The 17,214-nt window shown below is 37.4% G+C and overlaps 1 protein-coding gene across 6 annotated transcripts in view; it reads left to right on the top strand.

The window, feature by feature from the left end:
• The window catches only part of LIN52 (lin-52 DREAM MuvB core complex component), a 190,182-nt gene that overhangs the window by 109,530 nt on the left and 63,438 nt on the right, over positions 1-17,214 (top strand). The window lies entirely within an intron of this gene.

Below are 17,214 nucleotides of genomic sequence, written 5' to 3'. Positions count from 1 at the left end.
AGAAGGGGCTGGGTTTATTTATTTATTTTTAAAGCTTCTGTTGAGGCCTCTCCTCTAGCATCCTGCTTGCTTGTAATCAGAGGAGTGGGAAGGAGATTAGTGTCCCATGAATTGACGGTAAATAAATGTTCCCTCCTCTTAACTGGTGGGTCCAGAAGAGCCCAATCACTTGTATTTCAGGGATGATTGGAGACTGTACAGCTGAGGAAGAAAAGGGCTTACAGGCTGAAATAAACATTGATGTTTTAGATGCAATTTTACTTGGCTTTATTTCCTCTAGGTAAGTTATTGATTTGCTTTGTCCTCCTATTTAAGCCAGAAAAAGTCATATTAATGTAGAAAAAAAAGAGTTGGCATAATTTGGTTACAGATCGTAATACTTGCCCCTTTTTGAGCAATAATAAAAAGCAAGCATCAAGCCTTAAATACTTTTGTTGCTTTATATGAAAGCCCAGTATTGGTTTTTTGGACTAAGCCTTGTTTACTAGTCCTTCACGTGTTGCAAGTTACATTCATGTTCCACCCATGTTCCACAGTTCTGATAACCTTTATCCTCAGGCTTCAGTCAGTCAGCCTAACAACAAGTATTAATTGAGCTTCTGCTAGGTTTATGGCATTGTTAGTTGTCATGGTCAGTGGTGAAAAAGTCTTATCTTCTGATACCACAGACACTTCTTTAAAAACAAAGCTAATTATCTGATATTCCTACTTATAAGAATTCTTTGGCTCCTTGGGTCCTACAAGATGAAATTCAAATTCTTCAGGCTTTCACAGGACTTTCCTAACATCGACCTAGTCTTTTTTCTCCAGTTTTATCTGGAAAACTTCTATATATCCATCAAGGCCATTTCAAATCCCACCCTCTCCATGTAGTGTGTACCTATTTCCCCAGGAGAGACAAATTTTTATTACTTATTGTGGGTTCTGCACTTGCTGCTCTGAGGATTTCCCACAGATGAAAAATGTACAACTTCTTAGTCTCAGTAATTAGGGATTTTGTGCATCATTTGCCAGATGGTTTTACAAATGTTCCCAGTTCTTTGTTTCAACTTAAGAAGTCTCTTGATCAAAATTTCAACGATTTGTCCTTATGACAGTTTATTTTCTAATTTAACATTGTTTTGCAGCGAATCTTTAATGTTAAGAAAGAAGAAAAGTGCCTGTTTGTCATCCCTATCCTTACTACTACCTGAAGTTATTTATCACTAGAGAGCTGAAATCAAATTTATCTAACCTTGATAGCAGCAGTTCACAAATGATCCTTAATGGTTTCAAATGCCATTTCTCAAACCCAGATAGCACAAAATTTCAGAATGTTCTAGTCCTTCACATGTTGCAAGTTACATTCATGTTCCACCCAGATGGTTATAGTTTTCCTCTCAGTTCTTTCTAACCTTTGTTACCTGCTGTTTTGCTGGGCCCAAGAGCTCCTTCCAAACTTACTCAACACAGGTTTGTTGGGCCCATGTGAGCAAATATTTAAAGGCTCTGCATTCCCAAGTGGTTGGATCTCAACTATTTAAATTTTAACACTTAACATTATTGGATTAATGAAAGTACAATAGGTTTTCTTTTTGTATTAATAGAGTGAATATTTTCATTTAATTATAAGAATGATTAAATACTAGAAATTCTGAGGTTAAAAAAAACCTCACCCAAATTATCCCTAAAAGTGTTAAGTAAAATTTTTTTTCCTTTTATTTTTTATCATTAATCTACAATTACATGAAGAACATAATGTTTACTAGGCTCCCCCCTTCACCAAGTCACCCCCACAAACCCCATTACAGTCACTGTCCATCAGCATAGAAAGATGCTGTAGAATCACAACTTGTCTTCTCTGTGTTGCACAGCCCTCCCCATGCACCAGCCCCACACTATACATGCTAATCGTAATGCCCCCTTTCTTTTTCCCCGCCCTTATCCCTCCCTTCCCACCCATCGTCTCCAGTCCCTTTCCCTTTGGTAACTTTTAGTCCTTTCTTGGGTTCTGTGATTCTGCTGATGTTTTGTTCCTTCAGTTTTTCTTTGTTCTTATACTCCACATATGAGTAAAATCACTTGGTACTTGTCTTTCTCCACCTGGCTTATTTCACTGAGCATAATACCCTCTAGCTCCATCCATGTTGTTGCAAATGGTAGGATTTGTTTTCTTCTTATGGTTGAATAATATTCCATTGTCTATACGTACCACATATTCTTTATCCATTCATCTACTAATGGACACTTAGGTTGCTTCCATTTCTTGGCTATTGTAAATAGTACTGCGATAAACATAGGGGTACATCTGTCTTTTTCAAACTGGGCTGCTGCATTCTTAGGGTAAATTCCTAGAAGTGGAATTCCTGGGTCAAATGGTATTTCTATTTTGAGCTTTTTGAGGAACCTCCATACTGCTTTCCACAATGGTTGAACTAATTTACATTCCCACCAGCAGTGTAGGAGGGTTCTCCTTTCTCCACAACCTCACCAACATTTGTTGCTGTTTGTCTTTTGGATGGTGGCGATCCTTACTGGTGTGAGGTGATATCTCATTGTGGTTTTAATTTGCATTTCTCTGATGACTAGAAATGTGGAGCATCTTTTTATGTGTCTGTTGGCCATCTGAGTTTCTTTGGAGAACTGTCTGTTCAGTTCCTCTGCCCATCTTTTAATTGGATTATTTGCTTTTTGTTTGTTGAGGTACATGAGCTCTTTATATATTTTGGATGTCAACCCTTTATCGGATCTGTCATTTATGAATATATTCTCCCATACTGTAGGGTACCTTTTTGTTCTATTGATTTAAGTAAAATTTTGAAAAATCATTTACTTCATCCTTTTAAGAAAAGATTCTCTTAACTCCCTTTCCTAAAGCTTTCTGGCAATTTTGGCATAACCTTCATTCGATAAAATGTCTTTCCTGGCTTTCTATATAGTTAACACAACACCTTTAGAATTACCCACAGTGTAATGTTGCTACTTAGGCAATCACTGGGTTATGCTTCTGTTTTTGTGTGGTAATGCTTGAGTGTCTCTTATTCATTAGATACGGAAACTGTGTTCTTAACCTAAGAGTCTAGTAATCTTCTGAAATTCTAAACAAAATTATATGTGTGTGCATATACAAGTGTATTTTTCTGCAGAGAATATCCATTACATTTTTAAAAAGAGCTCTGTTACGGGTTGAATTATGTCCCCCCAAAAGATATTTGTCAGAGTCCTAACCTCTAGTACCTCAGAAGGTGGCCTGATTTGGAGATAGGGTCTTTACAGAGGGAATCAAGTTAAAGTGAGACCATCAGGGTGAGTCCTAATCCAGTATGACCGGTATTCTTAGAAAAAGGGGAAATTTGACACAAAGATAAGCACACGTAGAGGGAAGATGATGTGGAGAGACATAGGGAGAAGACAGCCATCTGAAAGTCAAGGGGAGAGGTCTGGAACAAATCCTTCCTTCATAGCCTCAGAAGGAAGGTACTCTGCCAACACCTTGATCTTGGACTTCTAGAACTGTGATCTAGCCTCCAGAACTGTTTGACAATAAGTTTTGGGTGTTTAAGCCAACTCAGTTTGTGGTAGTTTGCTACAATAGCCCAGCAAACTAATACACTCTCCATCATTTGGGATGTTTTTGTCCGCAAATCACAGAAAACCCCACTAAGATGGCTTAAAGAATAAGGACATTCCATATAACAGAAGTCCAGAAGTACTTCATTTTTAGGGTTGGTCAATTCCGTGACTCAGCATTATCATCAGAGACCCCTCCCCCTTTGTTCCGTCTTACTGCTTTGCTACCTTCAGTGTAATGGAGTCTGTCTTAGGTTGACTTCCATCATATTTGCAAGATGGCTGCTACAGTTTTTGACACCATGTGCTGACAACAGTATCCAAGACAGAAAAGGGAATTGTTTCTTGCCCTGTGCATCTTCCTATCAGTGAGAAAAATCCCAGAAGTCTGAAGCAGATTTCCCTTCACATGCCCTTGAATAGTGTTGGTCACATTCCTATGGCTAAACCTCCCTATCAGGAGAAATGAGACCAGCATGACTGGCTTAGATGGACCATTCATCCTCTGAGACTGGGAAGGAGCCCAGTCTCCCCTCATACATGATCACCCTTCACCTGAATAAAACAAGGTTTTGTAAACAAAGGTTAAGTGAGGGAGTGACTCTGGATAGATAACTAGCTATATCTGCTGGTTTGTGACCCCCAAAAGGCTAAGAACCACTGTTTAAGACAGGCAATGTTTCTAAGTGAAATATATAATCAGTACTAAATTCTATTCAGGTTTCAGAGTTGTGACCCATGTTTAAGAATTTCTAAGTTAATAGTAAGTACAAGGGTTTTTTTAATTTAATCATTCAATAAATTCATGAGTGCCTACTATGTGGGTGTACTCTACTGAGAACAGGGTTATAAAGAAAAATAACATTTTTGTCCTTGACATTTCAGTTTATTGGGAAGCACTAAGGAACAGTACTTATCCCAGACAGGGTTAGAGAAAGTAATCCTAAATAATCTTTAGGGATGGGCAGTGGAGGGCATGGGGGTTGGTGATCGCTGCACAGAGCAGTGAGTAAGGAATAGTCTGGACATAAGCAGCAGTGAATGCAAAGCCCGAAGTGAAGCATGTTATATTGGGGAACTGCTGAGCAAGCATTTAGGAGATGAGGGTGGGAAGTTAAGAAGGAGCCCGATTGTGCCTATGAGCCAAGGTGTTATCCCGGAGGCTCTGTGTGGCCCCTGAAGAATGGTGGGCAGGAAGGTAACATTGGTTGACATCTGTTTAGGAAGAGTACTCTGACAGTTAGTTGAGGGTGGAGGCTGTTGACCTGTTCTTTACTGTATTTCTCTCCCTTTCTTTAATTTATGGCACATAAGTGCTCATGACTGGTGGACCACTAGAGTCAAGGCAGCTACTTTTAGAAGATAGAGTGATGTAGGAGTTGCAGATGACTCTCAGTTTCTAACTTGAGTTGTTTTCAATTGGATTTATTAACCAGAATAGAGAATGTAAGAAAAAGTATTGTTTGGGGCTGAGAGATACTAATTTTCAACCTGCTACATCTTGTTTGTCTGTGTGATATTCTAAGATAACACTTTAACTTAGCTAAATACAGGCTTAATAAACAAATAAGGCATAAATATGTATATATATATATTTAAGTATATGTGTATATATATATATTCCTTCAGCTACTTATACAGCCCATCATATACAGATAGATTCTTGTTTGTTACTAATATCAACAGCTAACATTTCCTGATATGTGCCCAGCACTGTGCCCAGCTCCTGATCTATATCCTGATACCACTCCTGCTGGGGTACCTACGGTTATTATCCTCACTGTACAGATGAAGAGAGAGGAGATCACTTGCCCAAGGTATTGAATGACAGAGCTAGGACTAGAATTCAGGCCTGTGTGATCCCAGTGTCCCTGTTCCTAAACTTGCTTGTTAAGCTTGGCCCAAGTTCTCTAACCATGGTTACTCGGGGAAGGCTTTTGGCCCTAAGAGCTCTCCTAAGGCCTGCTTATCACTACCATGAATTAGTCACTTCCAAGGCCAATACTGTCTTCCTCTTACCCAGCTAACTACTAGAAAGAAGCATGAAGCACAGTGTATCTGTATGGGTATGGATGGAGGAGGAGCTTAATCCAGCCCTTTCCTAGCTAAATTGTACATTGCTAGCATTTTCAGAGCCCTGAATTTCTCAAGAAAAACAGATACTGGGATCCCTTTTGACTGGATGAAAGCAATTTGAGAACAAGCCCCAGACCGTCTTTTTCTGTCCCATAGTAAGAAATTACCATTAACGACTCATTCTTTGAGAAGAGCCCACATAGGGACTAGAGCAAACTCCTGGCTTAGCTTACATGTCTGTTGCTTTGGAGCAACTTTTGGCCATGCCTGACTCCTACACTAGGTTATTCCTACCTTCTTCCATGCTCATGATATATGCCCTACCAGCACCATCTACTACCCCCTACCCTAACTCAGTATTGCAGTTACTTGTTAGCATGTCTGCTCACTTCTCCACTGGATCCCCAATGTGTGACACAGGTGCTAGGAAGGTGCAGGAGAGGAGGGAAGAGGCCAGACAACTTCTGGGTTTAGGCAGTCTCTTTATTGAGGCATAAGTGATAGCTTTATAAAAATTCAGTTTGGCTGCTGGTGTTATGACTGCTTTTGCTGCTTCTGTTTGTCTCTGCCTCTATGTATTTGTAAATATAAAAATCCACATGGACAGGAAATTCATTAAAAGTACTAACTGAAGCTGCTGTATGATATAGCTGTGCAAAGGATTATTTATAGACCCAAATATCCTTCTCTCTGTGGGTATGTAATCTCTGTAGACTGACTAGAACTAGGTTCCCTGAGGTGGCTGCTGTTCTTAGTCAGCCCAGATAAAAAAAACTTTGATTCTTCCCTATTAACTTTATGTAGTCCCATGTGCATATGGAGATTTTGAGATCACAAGGTGAAAATTACTTTTTACGTTGTTTGTAGTAAAAGGAAAGAGTTACCTTTTGTACATCTTTTCACTTTTCTAAATCTTTGAGACTTTAGACTATAGTGGTTTTCACAAATCCCTTCTAGTTAATGTCTGCTGAACATTAATTAACTTACTCTTTACTTTCCCAAGCACTAAGGGAAATACTGGATTATAACCAGTCTAATACTCCCTGGACATTGTACCACTTTCCTCGGTGTGATTTAAGGCGGTTTATAATCACTCCTTGCGGTCTTGAGGCCAGTTTTCAATTCATGAGACTCATATATCCTGGCTAGTTTTAATTAATTTTGCAAGGAAGATGCCAGGAGAAACAGTATTAAATGCTTTCTTATAATCAGGTTCTTTCATCTGTTGGGTTCTTGTCAGCTACTAATCTTGTAATTTTATCACAACAAAATCCAAGAGTTTCTCTAACATAGTTTGTTCTTTTATCTTGTTCTTCAGTGCTTAGTACTCATGGTTTAAGTAACCTTATATTTATGGTTGTTTTATTCAGAACTGATGTTGGGGAATTTCTCTAGATTTTATAACAGTAATTTCTGGAATTCATTTTAATATTAGGATTTGGGGATCCGCTTTACTTGGTATCACATGTCCTCTGCTTATTTGGTCTTTTGGGGTGATTGTATGAGGCAGTCAGGAGTAATTTGAACAGGGAAATTTTTTAATGAAGAATTGTTAGCTAGATGAAAAGTGGTTAACTTCTGAAGGGGTGAAAGAAGTCTGTAAGGCATGCAAAGGTAGCAAGTGTAGAAAACTACCAGGGCTGAAAGAGAGTGAACCACAGAGGAACTTAGAAGCTTAGAGGAGGTCCCCACAGGGCTGAGATTCAGACTTCTGAGGGAGAGGACGTTGCTGCTGAAGGAACAGGCTGCCCATTACCAGAGGTATTCCACTGGTGAACTGCAGAACATCTGCCCTTAGCCAGAGGGAACCCACCACTGAGCAGAGGGCTGCCATTGGCAAGGTGACCGTTGCTGAGGACACCCCCCCACAAGCCAACCTGCTTGTCACTGTGCAATAAAACCACACACAATAAGAAGGGAGAAAAGTTTCTTCTTCCTGCTTTAGCCTTGCAGTCTCCCACCAAGCCCTCTCTGTTGGGAAGCTTAACATCAAGCCAGATGACAGAGAAATGTAGCTTGCTGCAGGGTCCAGCTCCAGTATCACAAAGCAGGGCAGAGAAGGATCAGTCAGGAACTGAGAGGCAATAAATGGATAACTGGCACCATGAGTAAAAGTTTTGTGTAAAGTCAGATCTTACAAATTAAATAATTTCATTCTGCATCATGAGTAGTTTTGTTTTGTTTCTTAATAGACATTCATTTCTGTCAAAACAGGGTACACCTGTAACTTTTGCAATTGTCTGGGTAGCATTCACCACCTAGACAGTGCCATCTGAGCCAGTGATTAACTTAGCTGTAAATGTCCCTCAAAATTATTTTAGCTACTTTTCACAGAGGGGTTTAATAAATATTATTCAATCAATAGATTTTTTAATTTTTTCAAAATTAAAAGAGAACAATGACCCTGAATAGCCAAAGCAGTCCTGAGAAGGAAAAACAATGCTGGGGGGTTTATGCTCCCTGACTTCAGGCTCTACTACAAACCTACAGTAATCAAAACAATTTAGTACTGGCACAAGAACAGACCCATAGATCAGTAGAATAGAATAGAAAGCCTAGATATAAACCCACACATATATGATTAATATATGATAAAGGAGCCGTGGATATACAATGGGGAAATGACAGCCTCATCAACAAATGATGTTGGCAAAACTGGACAGCTGCATGTAAGAGAACGAAACTGGATTATTGTCTGACTCCATACACAAAAACTCGAAATGGATCAAAGACCTGAATGTAAGTCATGAACCATACACCTCTTAGAAGAAAACATAGGCAAAAATCTCTTGAATATAAGCATGAGCAACTTCTTCCCAAACACATCTCCTCAGGCAAGGGAAACAAAACAAAAAATGAACAAGTGGGACTACATCAAACTAAAAACTTCTATACATCAAAGGACACTATCAGCAGAATAAAAAGGCATCCCACAGTATGGGAGACTATATTTGTAAACAATTTACCTGATAAGGGGTTAACATCCAAAATATATACAGAACTCACATGCCTCAACACCCAAATAACTGGATTTAATAATGGGTGGAGGATCTGAAGAGATCCTTTTCCAAAGAAGAAATTTGAATGGCCAACAGGCACATGAAAAGATACTCCACATTGCTAATCATCATTAATTTAATGCAAATTAAAACTGCAGTGAGCTATCACCTCACACCAGTTAGGATGGCGACCATCCAAAAGACAAGAAACAACAAATGCTAGTGAGAATGTGGAGAAAGGGAGCTCTCTTACACTGTTGGTGGGAATGTAAATTAATACAACTGTTGTGGAAAGCAATATGGAGGTTCCTCAAAAAACTAAAAATAGGAATACCATTTGACCAGTAATTCCACTCCTAGGAGTTGACCTGAAGAAAACAACATCCCTGATTCAAAAAGATGTATGCACCCCTATGTCTGCAGCACTATTTACAATAGCCAAGATATGGAAGCAACCTAAGTATCTATCAGTTGATGAATGGATAAAGAAGAGGTGGTATGTATACACAATGGAATATTATTCAGCCATAAGAAGAAGAGAAATCCTGCCATTTTCAACAACATGGATGGATCTAGAGGATATTATGCTCAGTGAAATAAGCCAGGCAGAGAAAGACAAGTACCAAATGACTTCCCTCATTTGTGGAGTATAAAAACAAAACAAAACTGAAGGAACAAAATAGCAGCAGATTCACAGACTCCAAGAAGGGGACTAGTGATTACCAAAGGGGAGGTGTCAGGGAGGGGAGGTGGAGAAGAAGAAAGGGATTAAGGGGCATATGATTCACAATCACAATAGAGTTAGGTCACAGGGAAAGCAATACAGCACAGAGAAGACAAGTAATGACACTATAACATTTTACTACACTGATAAACAGTGACTGCAGTGTGGAGGGGTGAGGACTTGATACCACAATGTTGTTCATGTGAAACCTTCATAAGATTGTATATCAATGATACTTTAATTTAAAAAAAAGAAATCTGATAGTAATCAGAAAACAAAGAATGAATGTGAACAAGGGATGGCTCTCCCAACCTCTTAACCACATTGAATTCTGCTCATTTCCTTTATGACTAATTCTCTGTTCTAACCATTTCATTTTTCTTGGATTGTTGTTATTCTCAGATTTTTGGTGGGGGACCACAATGAACTCTCCTGTCCCTGACTGCTTTTAGCACCCAGTTGTATTTGTGCTTGTCTTCCCAACTAGATTGTAAGACCCTTGCTTTTAGGGACCATGCTTTATATATGTTAGAGACCATCACTTTTGTATATTTCCAAACAGTATTGTGCAAATGCTTGTTGAATACATGGAATCTTTTTATATTTACAGAATAAAAAATGGAAACAGTCTTCAAGGCAGCTGGAAAACAGATAGGCAACTTACCCATTCTTTACTGCTACTTTTTCAGAAGCTATCTACTCTCTCTTGCTCTTTAGAAAGACTATAACATTAGGAATGTAGAGACAAAACCAAGGTGGAAGTGGGAAAGATGAAAAAACAGAGTCATGGAGAAAGCTGGAAGTATCTATAGTGAAAAAAATTGGGGGAGAGAGCGCTTCCAGGTTAATGAGGGTTTTAATGCACACTTTTAACTTCCCTCCCAGGCCCTACTAAAACAAATGAACAAAAACTTGGAACTGTAAGCCCTTGAGGAGAGCACAGGAAGGAGGAAACTAGCAGCAAAATTTTGGAATTTGGTAACTGAGCAGACCTAAGAAAACAATCCTAAAGTGAGAAAAGCCAATTCACACCTCACAGTACTCTATATAAAGACGAAAGCTTGGTGCCAGGTGGAGGGAGATGATTTAAGTAAGGAGTATTAATTAAAATCTGTTTAAGAAGGAGTCAGCTGCATAGATTACCTGCTTTATTCTACCTCACTCAAGACTGGAGCTTTCTTTATTCTCTAGAGAAGGTAAAACACAGTGGTTCTTAACACCAGCCAAGGGTGGGGGTTCTGTTTTAAAAATGTAGTGAATATGCACACTGTGTGTGAGACCACCCTTCCCTCCACAGCCAAGTCTTCACTCTCCAGTCAGGAGGGTTGGAAGAGACTTCTTTGAGGAATCTGACCAGCCCAAGAAGAATAAAGGCACTGGCATTGGATGTTCTGCAGCCAAACAGCCTGATCACACTGCAATGAATCCTACAGGAGATAAGCCCAACTCCTACACTCCTACTTTTTAAGCAGCTTTTTAGTCCCCCTTTCTTACATATGAAAAAATAATTATCATCAACATCTGAGAAAAGTCCCTAACATAAAAAAAAACACCAAAGGCAACAAATGGAAAAAGTCAACTTGGAGAAAACGGACTATGCAAAACTAACTTAATATCTTCAAAAAGATAAGAAAGATACTGCAAACATTGTAAGAACAGGATGCTATTTAAAAGGACTACACAGAATCTATAAAAGCTAAGAATCTGAATAATAAGAATTCCAGAAAGAAAGAAAAAGGGAAACAGAAAGGCAGTCATTAATGAAATACTTCAAGAAAGCTTCCCCAAATTGAAGGACATACATATCCAGTCTGAAAGGTCCTGACAGGTGCCATCAGAATAGATGGAAACAGACCTTCTCCAAGGCAGATCATTATGAAATTTCAGAGCACTGGGGAAAGAGAAAATCCTGGAAGCCTCTAGAGAAGACAGACAAAAAAGAAGCTCCAGACAAAGTATGGAAATCAGAATGTCTTCAACATTAGAGACCATTGGAACAAGGGTTTCAAAATTCTGAGGGGAAATTATTTCCAACCCAGAATGCCAAACCAAGTGAAAAAATGAAATAAAGACATTTTTAGACCTGGGAGGTCTCAAAAAATTAACCTCCCATAAACTCCTATGGGAAGTCATGCACCACCCAAATGAGGGAAGAAGCCAAGAAAGAAGACAATTTGGGATACAGAACACAGGAGCCCCCAAGGTGCGAGGAGGGATTGGTGTGCGCTAGGCATGAAGGACAACCAGGCAATTTCTTCAGGAAGCTGAAATTAATCAATTACACAGTACATCTCAGTATCTTAAGATTTAGACGAAAGGGAACCACAGTCTGTGGTTGAATTACAAGTAAATAGAAAGCTAAGCGAACAAAAAAAAAAACCAGGGAGAACAAAACTATGCTAGAAAAGTGACCATAGTTTATTACGTGGCTTAGCTATAAATAGTGTTCATTTAATCACAATAATATAGAATGTGGATATTGATCTAAGTTATATAACAGTATAGCAGATGTGATGCTTGAATGTGTGTTGTGAGGAATTAAGGTGGAGTGGCACAGAAAGGGGCTAAATCATCACTTTCTATATGGGGGTAAGTCAATAGGCAATGCCTCAAATTGAAACATTGAGAAATAGTAGTACAATCATGTTACTTAGTCATTTAGAGACATCAAGAAAATATAAAATAATCAGCCAAACAGGTTTAAGATGGTTGTCACTGAAAAGGAGTTAAAGGGTAAATTACAGTTTTTCATAACCGTATAGAATTATTTGACTTGAAACATTCACGTGTATAACTTTAATTTTAAAAAAAATTGTTAAAAGTAAGTGAAATTAGTTAATAGGAAGGATGGAGACTGGCTGCTGTAACATTTAGAGAAACAAAGCTAAATAATGGTTCATAGTAAAAGAAATGGAAACCAAAACAGGAAATGTATGTGAATCAACCAAAAAAAATAAATGTCTACCTCTCTTTGTTTATGAAAAGCAAGCTGATTACTTTGAATTAAAATGTGACTTACATATTTTCAGTTTTTGTGTTATAAAATCTGCATGCCCAAATGTAATATAATCCAAAGTAAGTAATTCAGTTTCTGGGTGGGAAGCAACTGTATTTCCACCCCTTATGAGAAATAGAACCCAAAACTCATGCCCTGGCAGTAGGTTGGTGACATGACTTGATTAAGGATTTCACTCCTTTCCATTTTTCCTCCCTTAATGTAAGTGGTACTTTTCTGAGTATTTAGTTGGATTGCAGTTCCATTGGAAAAAAATTAAATTCTATGTTAATTTCTATTATTAATGTTGTCTAAATACTGACTTCTGATAACTGGTAGGTTTCAGTGGATGGAATTTTACTTTTTAACATGGTATTAAACTGTGCATTTAACACTTGGTCTGGGTGATCTCTCTGGGGAGAGTGGAATTGATGGATCCCTTTTCTGCCAGTCCCAGGTGGTCTGGCAGGAGAGCAGGTGTTGCTGGGATGGCTCATGCATTCAGAAGTCATAGTGCAAATCTGATCAAGGCATATATTCCCCAAACTGCTCAGCCTATTGTCTCTCATGGGGAAGAAGCCAACATTGGCCTCCTATGCTTTTTTAAAAAGAGAAAAAGAAAGAAAGAAAAACTAATTATCAATCTACAGCAAATGTCATTTAACTCAAATCCCTGAAGGATAAAAGCATAGGTGACAAATGCTCCAAGAGAGAGGGTTGAGCTGTCACTTGTCTTTAATGGATCACCCATGTTTAGCTATAGAATCACATGCTATTTTTCCTTATTGCGTATTTCATCTGAAGAAATACTGAGTATCTGCAGGCACAAAAGAATTGTACAATTTCTGTAAACCCCTTGGGTTTAAACAGAATCGTAGTGTCAAGGAAGATGATAAGAGGTTAGTCTCACTGCTCTTAAAGTATTCTTGGAACAGCTGTTGACTTAATTGTCCCTAATACTTCACCTATTTTTCCTTACTTTTGATTAGACTCATTACATCCCATTTTGTCTATATTAGTAACTGTGGGCATTTACCCAGGTCCTGTTCCAAAAGCAAAGTTAGGGACAATGAAGAGAAGTTAGAGATTTGTTCGATGTTTTGTTTTGTTTTTGCCACAGTATTAAGGAAAAACTTCCCAAATGTCCAGAAATTAAGTCAAGTCTCAAAAAGTACCAAGTTTTCCATCATTGGTAGTGCTCAGGCAGAGCTCTTTGACTAGCTCTGGAATGTTACTGGATGCTGCTTGGGATTAGATGGGAGTTTAGATTAGGAGATCTCAAATATTTGTCTCAACCATTAGAGTTAAAGATGCTTATTCTTTTTGCTTGCAACAGAAGATGTTCAAAATAAACAGCTAGTGTCTATGTTGAATTGCCATAATGTAGAGAATGGTTTTGTAAGAGAGTTAAGTTGAGCGTGGGAGATCAGTTTAGGTTTATCAGTAATAATCCAGGTACAAGATGGAAGAAGACCTAAACTACGGCAGTAGTGAGGCAGAAAAATTGGACTGACCTGAGATGTTTGTGTTCGACAGTCAAGATTTAGTGACCAGTTGAAGATGGAAGTTGAAGAAGGACCCAGTGTGATCTCCCCAGGTTTCCAACTTGGGTAACTAAGTGGTGTGCTCCCATTGCCTAGAATGGCAATACAGAAGATGAAGCAGGCTTGGAAGGGAAAGATAAAAGTAAATAAAATCAACAACATCTTAACTTCCTGTTGTGGCAATAACAGCTCTGGTTACCTTTCTTTGGATACCAATTCTAGCTTACTAACAGTTTTCATAAAATATGACAATGAAAATTAACACAACACTCTAATTGTGGACTAGTCCCTGAGCATTGCAGTATTGTTTCCTTTGATCTGGAAACTGCTTCTACTAATGGAAACTAAGATTTTTGTTTGTGAAACACTTGCATCCCCCAGAGTGAGCTCATGCTGAACTTGAAAATCAACTAAAAATTAAGTGTTTTTCAGTTATTAGATCATGTGCCTCCTCCCATCTTGCACAGTTTTTAAAAATTAAATTAATTAAATATTAGGGTTTACATTTATATAGTAGCCTGGATTTATTTTCTAGCCTCATTACTCTTCATATACCTCTGACTTCTGGGAACCTGTACTTCCAGTCTGTATACTTTCCTCTGACTGTTTATCTGTGAGGATTTCTGAAGGTTGTACCTCATTTCTCTCTCTGAAAACACCCCTGTCTTTGTTCTTTCCTATGACTGCCATCTAGAAGGCGTTGGCCCCTTCTTTCTTCTTGTCTGCATCTTATTCAAGGCCCAACTCAAGCTTAGTGCTATTAATTTGTTTTCCCTTAGTAGTGCTCCTTCCATCTTTGGGCTCCTAGAGCACTTAATCTTTGCCTGTATTACGATCCTTATCATACTTTATCTTCAGGGTTGTTTATTTATTATACTGGTCTAGTATAAACATTCTTAGAGAATCTTCTATATCATTGAAATACGGTCTCTGAAGGAGGGAGCAGATGTTTATGTTGCAGGTTACTTGCCTTGATAACTTAATGAGCTCTAGTAGAGGTAAATGAACAAGTTATAGAACCTCCTGAAATCTTTATCAGCTGTGTGTTCATAACATTTTAACAGATTGCCCTAATAATTGTATAATAGTTTGAAATTCTACTATACCTTTCAAAAAGGATTTCCATTACACCAGAAAGCTTCTTGCTGTCCTCTTGTCAAAAGCTCAGTAATACTGCCAATTAACAATGCTCAGAAAAAATAAGCAGTTTTCGTCTAAATTCCATAAAAATAAAGACCAGCCTTTTCATATTTTTAGGATTTTTATATTTTCTTCAGATTCTCAAGCATTATTATTGATGAGCATTTCTTCCCTTTTTAAAGTGTATATTTGAAGTGAATATGAAATAGTAATTTGATTACCTGCCAGAATTTATAGTGCTGCATTTTGGCAAATTACCAACCTCAAAGTAAAAGAAAATAAAAATAATTCTTGATGAGGTGAACTCTGCAATATTCCATTTTCATTTTAGAAGTTTTTATGGAGTTTAAGTGTTTTTAAGTCATTAAAAACAGAAGGTACTGAAAAGTTATAGAGTTTTTTTTTCTTTTTTTACTTTGGTAATACAAGACTTGAAAACAAAAATGAGGTAATGAATAGTCCATACCATAAGCTACCTTTCTCCTCCTTCCTCTCCTAAAATTGAGTAATCTTTAATCTCTTCTTTTTTCTGAAAAAACAATCTTCCTGCTATAAACCATGGGAAGATAATAAGCATCTGGACTTAGGCCTACTATTAAAATCTATGTGATGTACATAAAATAAGATGCAGAATTTAACTCACTTAAAAATGAATTATTTGAGCAACTTGAGTAGCAATAGAAACTATGGAAATGGATATAAACTATCTCAAATGAAATACAAAGAGGAAAATATTGAAAACAAAATTAGTATAACCTTAGTGGTACAATAGTAAGAGGTCTAACATCCATGTAACAGAAGTCCCAGAATAAAAAGAGTTGGGTGGAGGCCAGAAAAAAACATTTAAAGAAATAAATGGCCAGAAGTTGTCCAAATAGGATGCAAAGAAGGTCAATGAGACCTAGTACAAATATGAAGAAAACTGTACCAGGGTGCATCCTACATTGTTGAAAACCAGCAATAAAGAGAAAAATCTTAAAAGTAGGCAGAGAAAAAGAACATACATAGGAACAAAGAATGAAAGCCGACTTCTAATCAGAAAGTATGTAAGACAATGATAAGGGAACGAAATATTTAAAACATTGAAAGAAAAAAAAGCTTATCAACCTTGAATCCTATATCCTGCAAAAATATACCTAAAAAATAAAGACACTTTTTAGACAAACAAAAGACAAAATAATTTATGTCTAGAAAATGTACACTACGAGAAGTGTTAAAGGACATTCAAGGCATAGCTAATAAGCCAAAATGGAATACTAACAATACTTTGTTGGGCCAAAGGAAGGCTGGAAAAAAAGGAATAAACAAAGTATGGGACAAGTAGAATAACTAGTCAGATGGCAAACAAACTAAACCATATCAATAATTAATTATAAATGGTAATTACATACTTGAAAGTTAAGAGATCTTAAATGTTATTACCACACACATACACACACAAACTAGTTATGTCAAGAGATAAAGGTGTCAACTAACCTCGTTATGGTAATTATTTTGTAATATATACTTATATCTAATCATCGCACTATACACCTTATAAATTCACATAGGTTTTATATAGCAATATCTCAGTGAAGCTGGGAAAATATCAGTAGTCCAAACATACCAATTAAAAGGCAGAGATTATCAGATTGGATAAAAAAGCAAAACTCAACTATATGCCGTACGTAAACTTAATTATAAAGATACAGATAAATTAAAAATAAAAGGATATGAAAAGATATCCCATGCAAACTTTAATCAAAAGAAAACTGGAGTAGCTATATCAATATATCAAAGTAGGATTCAGAACTAGAAGAGTGGCATTTCACAATTATAAAGGGATCAGTTCATCAAAAGGTAAAAGCAGAAATCAATGAATCTAAAATAAAATGGATAACCCCCTAGCTAGACTGATCATGTATAAAAAAGAGGCACAAATTACCAATAACAGGAATGAAAGGAGAGGACATCATTATAGATCCTACAGAAAATGGAAAGAGAATAAGGAAATTTTATTACAGTAAATTTGATAGCTTAGATGAAATGAACATATTCCTTGAAAGATGCAAAATTTAAAAATTGATGCCAAAAGATAGAGAAACTTGAATAGCTTTAATCTCGTAAAGAAATGTTTAACTTAAAACCTTCTCACAAGCAAAACTTCAGGTCCAGATGGTTTCACTGGTAAATTCTATTAAACTTAAT

This window comes from Manis pentadactyla, chromosome 11, assembly GCF_030020395.1.
Source record: "Manis pentadactyla isolate mManPen7 chromosome 11, mManPen7.hap1, whole genome shotgun sequence".
In the NCBI taxonomy this organism is placed as follows: Eukaryota; Metazoa; Chordata; class Mammalia; order Pholidota; family Manidae; genus Manis; species Manis pentadactyla.
The sequence above is the reverse complement of the archived record's forward strand: the minus strand, read 5'-3'. Positions and strand labels throughout refer to the sequence as shown.